At 41.4% G+C, this 14,025-nt stretch overlaps 1 long non-coding RNA gene across 1 annotated transcript in view; it reads left to right on the top strand.

Annotated features, from left to right (window-relative positions):
- The window catches only part of LOC104981155, an 8,556-nt gene extending 1,485 nt beyond the window's left edge, over positions 1–7,071 (top strand). The window contains exons 2-3 of the long non-coding RNA XR_824341.1: positions 4,301–4,350; positions 6,925–7,071. This is a non-coding gene — a long non-coding RNA (uncharacterized LOC104981155). The remainder of the gene's footprint in view (positions 1–4,300; positions 4,351–6,924) is intronic.
- Positions 7,072–14,025: the final 6,954 nt, after the last annotated feature.

The raw sequence follows: 14,025 nt of genomic DNA, 5'->3' as shown, positions 1-14,025 counted from the left end.
GCTGCTGCCCCCTGCCGCCCACAGCGCCCCGCACCCCGCGCTCCTGCCCGGCCCCGAGAGGGGCGTCGGGGGAGCTGCAGCTGCCGGGGCCGTGGGAACCCGAGCCGACGCTTATAAGAACTGACCGGTTTCCTGTCAGAAAACTTCCAGTTACTTTAGAGAAGCCCGTTGGGCCAGCTTGGTCCCAGGCGGAGTTGGCCACATTTCACTACAGCCCGGTGACCTCCCTTCTACTTTAAAACAACGGGGAATAAGCTTCGGGGAAGCAGTCGGTTCATAAAACCAAGAGCAACACCACGTTGCACCGCTCTGACTCAAAGGAAATTAAACAAAATACTGATTGTGGGGAATTTTTAAAGGGCTACTAACAGAAGGAACTCGGGTTTTTCAAGTGAAAGCTTTTTTCCCCTCTGTATGTACACAAAGATTTAAAGTCATGAGAATTTATTACAGCAGTACATCTGCTTGTAAGCGTACAGGAGTTTGTGGTTTAAAAAAACCTTAGTGAACTTTTTGAAAGAGAGGCGTTTGTTTCTGAATCCAACAGGAAAAAAACCAATTCGAAAAAGCTTGAAAAAGTTCAATTAGAATAGCAGCCACATTTCAACATTTCCCAGATTTTGCAATATTAAACTGTGAAGGTTTGTGCCAAATTTTAAGGCAAGAATTCTTACTGCCAAATTACAAATTTCTCAAAATGAGGGGTGTTCAACCAAATTGCTGCCAGACCCCATGAACAGGCACTAACAGCACTGCTATAATTACACCTTATTATCTCCCTCGCAGCCTTATTTGATTCACTGCCTGATAAAATCCTATTCCGGGTGTCACTAGCTGGCCTTTTTCTGGGGCTGAACAATCACACTTCACCCATGCCTCAGTTCCTCCAACGCCTCTTTAGCTGTGTAACCCATCGCTTTCTATTCCATTCTTCACAGTACATCTCTTCCAAAAATGCAGCCCAATCAGATAGATTCTTTTCACCCTAGCTTCCCTAGAGACTAAGAAATGAAGAAGATGAAAACAAATTTATCAGAGATACTCACAAGAAAAATTTCTTCTTTGAAGAAAAGGATTTAGGCCAAGAAACTAAATTTGTTGTTTATCTAGAGCCCCCTACGGGGATTTAGCATAGTGGGTTGAATGCAGTTAAACCAGCTTAATCACTTTCTTTGTTCTGGGCTCTTTGCATTTATTTAATGTTGTATTTTAACATGATTTGACACAAACTAAACTAATTTCTTCTGTTAGTGTAGTCTACACTGTAGACCATACAACATGACCAAACGTAACTTTCTGTGGAACCTTTGACTTTTTGTAGAATTCTGTGCTAAACTGCTATATGACCAAGACTAAAAAGGGGGGTTTGGGGGAGGGGTGGGCAGGAAGTCGTGTTTTCATTTTTTTTTAATCCAGAGATTTTAAAAACACAAAAAGTTGACCATTATAAACCATTTAATTCTTTGGAAGATCTGTAGCTCCACAGCCCTTGATGAGATCTACATTTACTCATTTTTGAAAGTAGGTTGGTTGGTTTGTTTCAACCGGGAAAAAAGGAAGAGGGCATGCCAGATCTTCTGCCTGATAGATTATAATTCTTCTAGCCTTTACTCTCTCTTAAATAACAATTCTACCCTGCTTCTCCCCAGCCCCAGATTGAAGGGCATTCATTCACAAATGACTCTTGAGCTTCTTTCTGAGTGTCTGCTTCCTTATAAAGCCAAAACCTCAATACTAAGGCTCAGTGAATTAAGGTTTGTAAAGATGGACGCAGAAAACCTAAGTACCTAGGAGGAATAATCTCTTTTCTGTTCTACCTTTATTTTCCGGGAATAATAATATTTGTCCTTTACTATGTGTGAGATAGGCACTTCTAAGCTCTTCATATGAACTAACTCCTTACCGCAGGCCTATGAGAAGTGGGTACAATTGTTGCTATTATTTTACAGAGGATGAAATTGAGACAAAGAAGTTAAGTAACTGGCACAACCCAGGCTGGAACCTACAGAACTAGGTTTTAAACCCAGACTGTTTCCATTGTGCTTCTCATCACCCAAGCTGGTTGTCAGTTTGACTGTTCATAAAATGAAAAGTCATCATTCATTAATTCACCATCTTTTGTCTTCAGAATGTCCCCTGTATGACCAAGTCTAGGGTTATGCTTTTTCCTCTGGAACTCCAGTAAAGTGAAATCTGTTGAGATCTGCTTAGGAAAAGCATTCCCAAATCAGATTACTCTCCTGGAAGCTAGCCTCAAACTGTCAGCATATGCATTGTAAATGTTAACCGGGACAGACACATCCAACCTCACCAGATTCAGAAAGAAGCAAGATGGTTAAAAGTGATTTGGATTCTCTGATGTTGAAATAGGTAGAAACCAGGAGATGAAGTGGGAAGAGATAAGGTGATAGAAGCTGAGAGAAAATAAATGTAACATATGTGCACAGGGAGAGATCAGTCTGACAGAGCAAAGAATGAGGATCAAGGTCATGCAGAAAAGAATTGAATCGTGTGCATGTGTTACAAGAGAACTAGAAAAGGAGCATAAACGTGAAAATCAAGTACAGAACAAAGAAGGGTGGCAGGATGTCAGGTTGGTTTTTTTCAGCAAGTGGGGCTTCAGATGAATTAAATACAATTTTAGGCTGGATTAATAGAAATACAGCATCTGGAACAAGGAGAGAGCTCCACTTCATTCTATGTTAGACCTCATCTAGGTAATGTGCTCACTTTTAAAGGAATGTAATAAAGAGAGCAACCAACCAAGATGGTGAGGAGACTTGAAATCCAGGCTTAGTAGGAAGAGTTGAAGAATTCATAAGTGATGGTAGAGCCATCTTGAAATACCTGAAGAGCTATTGTGTGAAAAAAAGAATTAAGACTTGTCCTGAGAGGCTCTAAGATTCTAAAACTGATGATTTAGGAGCTTTAGAGACACACACTAGCTCAGAATATGGAAGAAGTCACGCAAATATGAAATAGATTGTCTTAGAATGTAACAAGCTCCACATCCATCACTAGAAGTATTCAAAATATATGTGGAGGCTGGACCATGTAGTATTGAGGTGCCTTTCATCCTTGCTGCCATTCACCTGGTCACTGTAAAAAAGGGGGAAAACAATATTACATACTTCAGTAGTTTGTTGAAAAACACTTATCACATAGTGATGTGAAAGCACTCACTAAAAGTCAGCTGATAATAACATCCCTGAAGTTCTAAGAGCCAGGATTTCTAAATTTATCAGTGGGCGACTATTTAAGAGTTGTGTTTATAGATCACTTCTTTAGCATTATCAATACTATCCTGAATGGTGGCTTGGGTATCAGTTGGCACCTTTAGGAGATTTTGGTGCAACTAAAACTTATTTAGTAACACCCAGGGAGCAGGATGGTGAATTCTATACCGCCAGGATCTTAAAATTGAATTGTAGCATTACACTGCAGTCAACGCAGTAAGATAATGTGGGGTGACTGTAGGAAGGGTGGATAAAGTAAAATTAATAAAATCTGGCAGATGAGAGAAATCAAGCAGTACAGCTTTGTGTTGATGGTTGAAAAACAATAGCAGCTAGGTCAGCCTTAAATTTCACATGCAAGAGTCCGATGAGACGGCTCATTTTGAGCAAAATGTGTCATGAAGCCCATGAAACTGACTGGGAAAGCTGGAGACAGAAACAAAGACAAGCCCACCAGCGAGCTGGTTACTTGCTTACCCCAGGAAAGCAGTATGGTAAAGATGAGGCTATTTCATGGAGAATAAGGCTGATCTCAGCTACATCTTCAAACAAATAAACATACATGACCGTTAAAAGGTTCAATGAAGCTGTCTTAGCAATCAGACTTACTTAGATTCTTTTTCCTCCTACCAAAAGGGGAAAATGGAAAGGAGACAAGACTGCTGTGGAGTAGGGCAAAACTAGGACTAGAAACTCAGCTCTGCCTCTGCTAGAGGAGCAACTAGAGCAAATGACTTTACCTTTCTAAGCCTTAGTTTTCTTCTCTGTAGAATGGAAATAATAATAACATCCACCTCATGGCATTGTTGTTGAGGGTTATATAATTACATGTAAAATATAGTTAGGACAATGCCTGACACAGAGTGCCTAATATATTAACAGAATAAATTTTATTGGGGAAGCAGGGAAAAAAGTGTGACCATATTAATATCTGTGATATAGATTCTGCCATGTAGAGATAGTGATATTATACAAAGGGAATGAAGAGCCACGACCACTGCATAACCGTCCCATCTTAGGTGGTCACTAAAGGGCATAAAACTTACAATTTGTGTAACTTACAGGAGAAAGTCAGCTGAAATGGAATTGCAAGTGTCCTTGCTCCAAATACAAGGTAAATGATTTCCTTCTCTCTCCTTTGGTTCTGTTTTTCTCTTCATGCTTTAATCATTTTGACACCAAGCTGTACAAAAGTAATTTAAAATTAACATGTCTGACACTTGGTAGCTAGCAGAACCTGATTCTGAACCCTGCCCCCTCTTCAGAGTAGCCAAAAGTCTTCTTTGATTGGCTACTGGTCCTGCAGCAGCTGATGAAGGGCCCAGGAAAACACATCCAACAATTAATTTGCTAATTTAGTTTTCTGTTTAATTTGAAACCAGAAAATCCTCAGTCACCCAGGAGCTTGGCTCTCTGGCTTGCCTTCTGAAACTTCTCTTTCAGTAGTGAGCAAAGAAACACAAAGGGAGAAGAAAGCTTACCTTCTTAGGTACATACCATACCGCCTGTGCCCTCCTATCTTCACAATGGTTTTCTATAGGATCACAGTTCACACCTCTTTTCACCAGGAGAATTGGGAGCAAAACATTCATACTCCGGGTAGGTAAAATGCTTCCTGAGTTACGGGGAATTTCCAGACCAATATATGTTCAGAATTTAGGGTTACAGACAGACCCAGATGGGCTTCTAGCGTTAGAAGTAAGGATTGCTTTAAATTGTAAAGTGGCTTTCAGGTTCCCTGGGAACTTTCTGGCTGATTTCAAAAGGAAGAGGCAAATTTATATCAGAGATTGAAAAGATTTGTATTAGAGGGTTGGGTGAGATGAAAGACACAAGTTTCCCAGATTCCTCTGAAAGCTTGCCCTTGCTGGAAAGAATCTTAGAATTAAGAGGCAGAGAGGGAATATCCACCAGAACCCATTCCCTTTCTGCAACTCAGAGTGGATTTTGCTCAGCTGGCGGTTTGATTTTTACTCCCAGTTTTTCCATCTCAGGGAAGTTAAACTCTTCTGCCTGACATCCAAGACTTTCTACAATCCGATCTCACCTACCCATCAATCCCTATTTCTAACTCTTCCTCATAGTGCATTTCCTAATTTGGCCAGCCTCAATGTTCTGAAGACACATTGCTATGTTCCTGCCTTTGATCAGATCAGATCAGTCACTCAGTCGTGTCCAACTTTGCGACCCCATGAATCGCAGCACGCCAGGCCTCCCTGTCCATCACCATCTCCTGGAGTTCACTCAAACTTATGTCCATGGAGCTGGTGATGCCGTCCAGCCATCTCATCCTCTGTCGTCCCCTTTTCCTCCTGCCTCCAATCCCTCCCAGCATCAGAGTCTTTTCCAATGAGTCAACTCTTCGCATGAGGTGGCCAAAGTACTGGAGTTTCAGCGTTAGCATCATTCCTTCCAAAGAACACTCAGGGCTGATCTCCTTTAGAATGGACTAATTGGATCTCTTTGCAGTCCAAGGGACTCTCTAGAGTCTTCTCCAACACCACAGTTCAAAACCTTTGTTCAATTCCCTACTGATATTTCTCCTACATGCTCCTCTCCCCTTTATTTAAATCCTGTTCAAACCTCAAGGCCCACCAAGGTTTTACTTCCCCCATTCAATCTTCCCCACCACTAACTTCTCCCCTCTGTCTTCACATTGGTAACGTTTATATAAAGTACCACGTGTTTATTTAAAGTACCACATGTTAACCACTCTGATGAAACCATATTCACTTATTTCTTATCTCAGTTCTAATTTTCCAAGTAAACTGTAAAGTTCCAAAAGCCAGGGCCCATATCATTTACTTCCTTGGTATCCCAACATGGCCATCCATGATAGTCATCAGTGCTTATTTACAAACACAAATTATCAAGTTGTACCCTCCCTGAGTTTCTGTTTTGTTAGGTCTCCAATGAGACCCGGAAGTCTGTATGTTAGTCAGCCCTTGACTGTAGTTAGAGATCACTGCTCACAGCACATGACATAGGAGTCACTCAACTTGACTATGAACATCTGGGTATAAACTACAATATATGCAGTTATTTTTATCACACGATGACCTAATTGATGGGCACTCCCACTACCAAATGTATACCTCAGGGCACAGGTTTGGAGGCAAAGAATCTGGTTTACCTTTGCTGGCTTCAGTTTGGTATATTTGGAATTCAAATCTCTCCACCTTATGATCTCTTTGTAATTACAATTATAGAGATTGGGTTGATTGAATTGATGGAATTGTAGCTGATTAGAAACATTCCCATCTTCATTTCCCATTCTGTTCAATCAGTTACAATCTATAGTATTTATCTGTGAAGTAATATTTAGGGGCAACGGGACTTTCGTATGTGAAAAAACACTCCAGGCACAACTGCAAAATTGGTAAAATGTATCTTCCTCCTCAGTCCTCACCCCATATACTAAATCCAACTCAAGTGTTAAATGATGAAGGATTAAGCTGTGATCCCCCTGGGATACTAGTATTTCAGAGGGAATCCTCTGGAAGTAAGAGGAGGAGATTATCTTAATGATTCCTAAACTTACTTGACAGGCAAACTGCCAGAGCCCAAGATTTGGGTGAGCATTTTCTTAGAAAGATGACCCCCTGGGCGCCCCTCTGCTTCTTCCTGAATTCTACAATTTTCAATAAAGTAAACAGTGACCATAGAAGTTTACAATTGTTGTTCCCAGAGCTGAAAACAGTTTAAATGTGGACATGATCGTCTGCTGTGGATGGTGTTAGAAGACGCATCTGAGTCAGAGTCCCATTACTGTTTTGTCAAAAGAGCATCTTCTGGATTTTTCACATTCTTACTCTATTAAATGCAAAAGAGAAAACCCTTGAAGTCTTCTTTTATTCATCCAACAAATATTTATTGGGTGCCTATTATGTCCCAAGGACTGTCCTATTTTCTCGAGATACAACAATGAACAGATAAAATTCATGGAGGTTGTTGTTCAGTTGCCAAGTTGTGTCTCACTCTTTGTGACTCCATGGCCTGCAGCATGCCAGGCTCCTCTGTCCTCCACTATCTCCTGGAGTTTGCTCAAATTCATGAACAGGGTTTGTGAAGGGCAACATATAAACTAAATAAATAATCATGTTATACATTAAATGATGAATGCTGTGGAGAACAAATTAAGCAGAGAATGGAAATGAGAAGTGCTGGGGGAAACTTTAAATTTTAAACTGAATGGACAAGAAAGTTCTGAGAGGATATCACTGGAGTAAAGACCTAAAGGAAGTGAGGAAGCAAGATGTGCTGCTGCTGCTGCTGCTGCTAAGTCGCTTTAGTCGTGTCTGACTCTGTGTGACCCCATAGACGGCAGCCCACCAGGCTCCCCTGTCCCTGGGATTCTCCAGGCAAGAACACTGGAGTGGGTTGCCATTTCCTTCTCCAATGCATGAAAGTGAAAAGTGAAAGTGAAGACGCTCAGTCGTGTCCAACTCTTAGCGACTCCATGGACTGCAGCCCACAAGGCTCCTCCATTCATGGGATTGTCCAGGCAAGAGTACTGGAGTGGGTTGCCATTGCCTTCTCCAAGCCATGTAGATATCTGCAAAAAGAAAATTCCCAATAACTGGTTTAATACCTCTCAGATTATAGGTTAAGAGTTAGGTCTTGCAAATTCTGATCAAACACTAGTGCCTTTGCTAAATGCACAATAACTTCCCCCTTGAAAGTTATTCAGTCCTCATCTGTGAAGTCTTCTAAGGCTTAGTTGAAGATTTTCTATTGAAAAGCAAAAAAAAAAAAAAAAATTTCTGAAAGCGTAACAGTACTACCGTAATCACTTAAAGGCATGGAAGACCATCCTAAAACCAAACAAACCAACAAAGTTTTTTGTAATTTTGAGCTGAGAGATCCCATTTATATTAATTAATTACTTAAAAAAAACATTATTCACATAAACAATTAGACATTGAAATTAAATAGATTGCTTGTTTTTAAAAGATGAAAAACAGTTCCTCATTTGGTTCTCGGAACAAATTGTGATATGTGCAAAACTGGCATTATGTTCAGTATACACATAAGGGTGCTAAGATCCAGAGAAACTAGGTGCCTTGTCATAGGTCCCACAGTGTTAAAACTCAGGTCTTTTGACTCTAAATCCCATGTTTCTTCCCTCTATCATAGCTGCCATTTCAGTTCCCAAATTAGGAAAATAGCTACAGCATAGTACTTACTTACAGAATTTAAGCAACCTCTAGATGCCCTGTGAAACCACATCTGTCAAATAAAAAAGAGAAATAACAACAGTATATTGGAAAAGCTAGTTGTGAAGTTAAACTTAAAACCCAAAGGACAGACAGCTGGCATCAGTTCCTAAGGCCTAAGTCTTAGAGGCTGGAAGTCTAAATCACAGCAGAAACATTATACCTTTCTACACTGGGCTCTGGTACAAGGAATGCTTTCCATCTAGGGCAGAGTAGATGCTAGAAGCAGCACAATGTTCCATTAAGTACTAAAATTTATCAATACCCAGTTCAGGCAAAAAGAGATAGATAAAGAAGTGGTTATATTACTGGAATTTGGTTCTTTTCCCTTATTTCCAAAACCACCCAATCAGGACCCTTGTCACTTATTGCTCAGGTTCTTTCCCCTTATTCCCCAAACCACCCAATCAGGACCCTTGTCACTTATTTCTCACATCTATGTACAAGTCTACTGTCAGTTTCTCCCCTTTCCCTGACCTTTTCCCCAAACTTTTACTTCCCAAATTTTACTCTTTTGCATAAAAAACTTTAGTGACTCCCAAATACAGTTCATTAAGAAAATAAGATTCAGTTTAGCATTCAAGATATTACCTGTAACACAGCTTACTAAAATTGACACAAGATGAAGTAGAAAATGCAAATTGCCCTATATCTCTTAAAGAAATCAAATTTGTTAATAAATATCTTTCTTAAAGAAAGCTCTAGACCCAGATGGTTTCACTGGAAAATTCTATCAAACATTTAAGGAAGAAGTAAGATCTATCTTCCACAAATTCTTTTAGAAAATAGATGAGGGAATATTGCCAGCTCATTCAACCTTAGATAGTCCATCTGATCTTTGACATTCCTGCCCTAATTACCAAAATTTAGAGACAGAAACTATGCATGTTTCCTAATTTTCTTCCAAACAGCAATGCTACATGCTCTTGCTGACAGTTCCCCTTCCTTGGAATTCCTTCCTTGGAATTCCCTCCCCACTCTTTGCCTATTCAAGTACTTTGGATGGATAAAAGTGAGGATTCTTAGATGATCTGAAACTTAGGTCTATTCTTTTTTATTTTTCCTTTTTTTTTAGGTCTATTCTTTTGTCACGTGCCTCTAAAGACGAGTATAACCTTGAGAAGTGAGCACAGAAAAAAAAAAAAAATCAGTGTTAGTACTGTACATAAATGTTAAGCCCAGCGTAGTATACACAAAAGAAAAGTCAAGGGCTTTTCTTTCTTTTTTCTCTTTGTTTTGTTTTCAAGGGCTTTTCTGATTCAACAAAGTAAAGTGTTCCCACTTCCCAGTGAAATGCAGTAGAGAACTATGCAAAAGGCAGAAAAAATGAGGCTTTTTATTTTTTAAAGAACAGCAGCAGAATACCAGTGAGAATCTTCTGTCACCAGGCTTTCCAGCAAACATTTATCGAGAGCCTATTATGAGCCAAGATTATACCAGGAACTGTGTATATACTTGGTGGTCCCTTCTTTCATGGAACATACAGTCTAGAAGAAGAGACAGACAATAATTAGGTGACAACAATTATAAATTGTGATTAACTTTTCGGAATGTAAAGGACAACCCTCTTTTTTGGTGGGGGGCCCTCAACAAGTAAGGATCTTAGTTTCCAACCAGGGATTGAACCAGGACTCAGTTAAAGCACTGAGTCCTAATCACTGGACCACCAAGGAAGTCCCAGAACAAACGCTGAAAGGAAGAATAATGGTGGGAGCCTTTTTTTGAAGTTGATGGTCAGGAAAGGTCACTCTGAGGAAGGTAAGTTTCTTGTAGGATGAGAAGGCACCAGCCACTTGGGTGAGGGCCATTGCAGGCAAAGAGAAGAGTGTGTGATAGTTCTGAAACCAGAAAATTGTTAAGTTTTCTTAGCAGCTGAACAGAAGGTCGATGTGGCTGGTGGGTTGGACAGGTAGTTGAGGCCAGATCATGATGGATCTTCTTGGTTTTGGAAAGATTTTTTTTTTTATTCAAAATATAGTGGAGCCTGTGGAGGACGATAAGTTAATGACAAGAATTGAGAAGACCCCAGATCGATAATATTTCAAAAGACATTATTTACTCCCATATTCAACTGGCATTTATGGAGTATCTCTGTATTAGGTACTCTTCTCAGCATTTTAACATCCCATTCAGTTTTCACCATAGACTTGTCCGTGTGTGTGTGTGTGTGTGTGTGTGAGCACGCATGCACGCAGGCGCTAAATTGCTTCAGTTGTATCCAACTCTTTGTGAACCTTGGGCTGTAGCCTGCCAGTCTCCTCTGACCATGGGATTTTCCAGGCAAAAATACTAGAATGTGTTGACATTTCCTTCTTCAGGGGATCTTCCCGACCCAGGGATCAAACTGGTATCTCCTCTTGTCTTCTGCATTGCAGGTGGATTCTTTACCACTGAACCACTGGGGAAACCCTAATAGACCTGTGAGTGAGGTATTATATCATTATCACTTTCTTACTGATTAAGAAACTGATGCTCAGAGAGATTCACTGACTTGCCCAAGATTATATCAATATTAGACCAAAGCCGTGGTTTGCAATTTAGTCTCACCTATGATTCAAGGCGGAGAAGGCAATGGCACCCCACTCCAGTACTCTTGCCTGGAAAATCTCATGGACGGAGGAGCCTGGTAGGCTGCAGTCCATGAGGTTGCTAGAGTCGGAGACGACTGAGTGACTTCACTTTCACTTTTCACTTTCATGCATTGGAGGAGGAAATGGCAACCCATTCCAGTGTTCTTGCCTGGAGAATCCCAGGGACGGGGGAGCCAGGTGGGCTGCCGTCTATGGGGTCGCACGGAGTCGGACACAACTGAAGCGACTTAGCAGCAGCAGCAGCATGATTCAAGGTCTCTCTGTTCATCCCACCAGGTTATCTAACTCAGGCCAAATATCCACAGTATCTTTGACTCTTCTCTATTTCTCGTATACCCCTCCCCTCTTATAGCCATCAGCAAATCCTGGTACATTTTACCTCTAAAATCTAATGACTTGTCAGCATCTCTGCTGCTGCTGTCCTAATCTGAGACTCCATTGTTTTTTGCCTGCTGCTGCTGCTGCTAAGTCACATCAGTCATGTCTGACTCCGTGCGACCCCATAGACAGCAGCCCACCAGGCTCCCCCGTCCCTGGGATTCTCCAAGCAAGAACACTGGAGTGGGTTGCCATTTCCTTCTCCGGTGCATGAAAGTGAAAAGTGAAAGGGAAGTCACTCAGTCGTTTCCAACTCTTCTCGACCCCATAGACTGTAGCCTACCAGGCTCCTCCGCCCATGGCATTTTCCAGGCAAGAGTACTGGAGTGGGGTGCCATTGCCTTCTCCGTGTTTTTCGCCTAGATTCCTGCAACTGCCTCCAAACTATTCTCCCGGCTTCTGTCCTTGCTCTCCTATCTTTTTTTTTTTTCTGCACAGCAGCCAGAATAAACCTTCAAAAACATAAGTCATATCATAAAACATAAATCATTCCTCCAGTGACTTCCCATGCCACTCAAATAAAAGTCTTCAATGACTTCCAAGACCCTACAATTCTGCCCCCTGCATTCCCGCTTGCCTGGCCTAGCTCCTAAAGCTCTCCCTAGCTCACTCTATTCAGCTACACTAGTCTCCTTCAACAAGGAAACTCTTGTCTCAAGACCTTTACGTTTGCTGTTCTTTCTGCCAGGAATTCTCCTCTCCCTAATGTTTGTAAAGTGTCCTCCATTTTTTTATGTCTTAGGGGGCCCTTTCTGTCACCCTTTGTAAAATGGATAACTCTACCCAAACAATAAGCCTCATCTCCCTTAACCCTACTATCTGATTCTCCATAACCCTGAGCACCATGAGGTAGACTGTAGGTTTACTTATTTCTTGTTTGCTTCCCCCCGCCCGTCAAAATATAAGTTCCATGAGGACAGGGATTTTATTCTCTATTCTTAGAACACAGATTTCAGCTCCTAGAACACTGCCTGGCTCACTGAATAGAGGCAGATGACTAAAGAACAGAGCCTATTTGATCAATGACTGAATGAACAGAAAGACAAAATTGTTCTCCTGAGGATGGGAAAGCACTTTGTAAACTAGGAAGTCAAGCAGAGGTTTATTTCTTCCAGCTGATTCTTTGGTTTCGAAGCCTTAAGAACAGCTTCTGGACTTCCCTAGTGGCTCAGTGGTAAAGAATCCACCTGCCAATGCAGGAGACACAGATTCGATTCCTGGTCCAGGAAGATTCGACACTCCTCTGAGCAACTAAGCCCATGCACCACAACTACCAAGCCAGCGAGCCTAGAGTCAAGGCTTTGCAACAAGAGGAGCCACAGGGGTAGGAAAGCCAGCCCTGCAACAAAGAGGAGCCCCTGCTCACCTCAACTAAAGAAAGCTCGAGCGCAGCAACGAAGACCTAGCACAACTTAAAAAAAAACAAGACTCAACAACTTCTGAAAGCTTTAACTAAATTGAGTGTCAAATGGTCTTGGTTTATGCAGTGCTGACTACCAGTTGGCAGGCTACCAGTGATATAACTGGGTGTGTCCAGGAGCCCAGTCTTGCCCCCATTGCCTTCTCTGGTTCACGTCAAGGCTTAGTGAGTACCTTCCTCTTTTCTTTGTTTTTTTTTAAAAATATTTTATGACATATTTATTTAACATGTATATTACACATACGTTACTCTTTTAAGACACACATGCTTTGGCTTTTTTGAGTTTTTTATTCTGGGCAATGGGAGTGATAGCTGGTCCCTATCTGTGGTTGGGATTCTATACAGGGAAAGTCATTCAATTAAATCAAGCAGTATTGAATCCTTAATTGACACAAATGAGACAGACAGACAGCTGGAGGAGTGGGGGAGGGACAAGGAGCAGGTGCTCTGCATAATGGAGAAAGAAGAGGGGCAGAATATAAATTCGGCTCACTTGTGAGTCTAGGTTTTATATCACAAGATAGGTAAGTTTTGCCACAGCTTACTTTACACACAGCAGAAGGGATCCGGTGGTGTCTTTGCCAAGGATAAGGCAACAGATTCCAAATGCTTGTGCCATTTTGGCTGCCCTGATGGCCAAGTCTGCCTCTTTTCAGGTACGGTCATTTACGAAAATCACTCTTGGTGGAGCCCAGGTTTCTTTTCCAGATAACTTTATCACGTAATGTTTGAATGAAAGAAACCACTTTTTAAATTCCATTTCTCAAACAAAGGGATTCTTAACACATGAGTTAGGAAAGTGAGGGAAAGGATGTTTCCAAATCATCAAATGCCAGATATAGGGGCATTCCTGCCGAGGAGGCATGTCCCTTGACAACTCTGGAATTTCCCTGAGAATGTTGGGGGTATTTTTTCCTCTTAGCCCCATCCTGATCTGAGCTTTGACTCCTCAGCTCAGACAATTCTTCTCTGTATCCATGGGAATTGCTCCCATAATTAGCAGTGTCTCCTGCCTGGAACACAGACAAGTAAATGTTCAAACCTGGCAGCTGATCCTGGGAAGGAGAGCTGATTAAATCTTTCCTGTTGAGAGGCACCTCTCTGATTTGAATGTGACACCTACATCCTCCACCTCAGGTTTGACTGAGAGAAGCAATTTCACCCATGCCTTCATAACCGGAGAT

Source organism: Bison bison, unplaced genomic scaffold, assembly GCF_000754665.1.
Source record: "Bison bison bison isolate TAMUID 2011002044 unplaced genomic scaffold, Bison_UMD1.0 scf7180017864516, whole genome shotgun sequence".
Classification (NCBI taxonomy): Eukaryota; Metazoa; Chordata; class Mammalia; order Artiodactyla; family Bovidae; genus Bison; species Bison bison.
The sequence above is the reverse complement of the archived record's forward strand: the minus strand, read 5'-3'. Positions and strand labels throughout refer to the sequence as shown.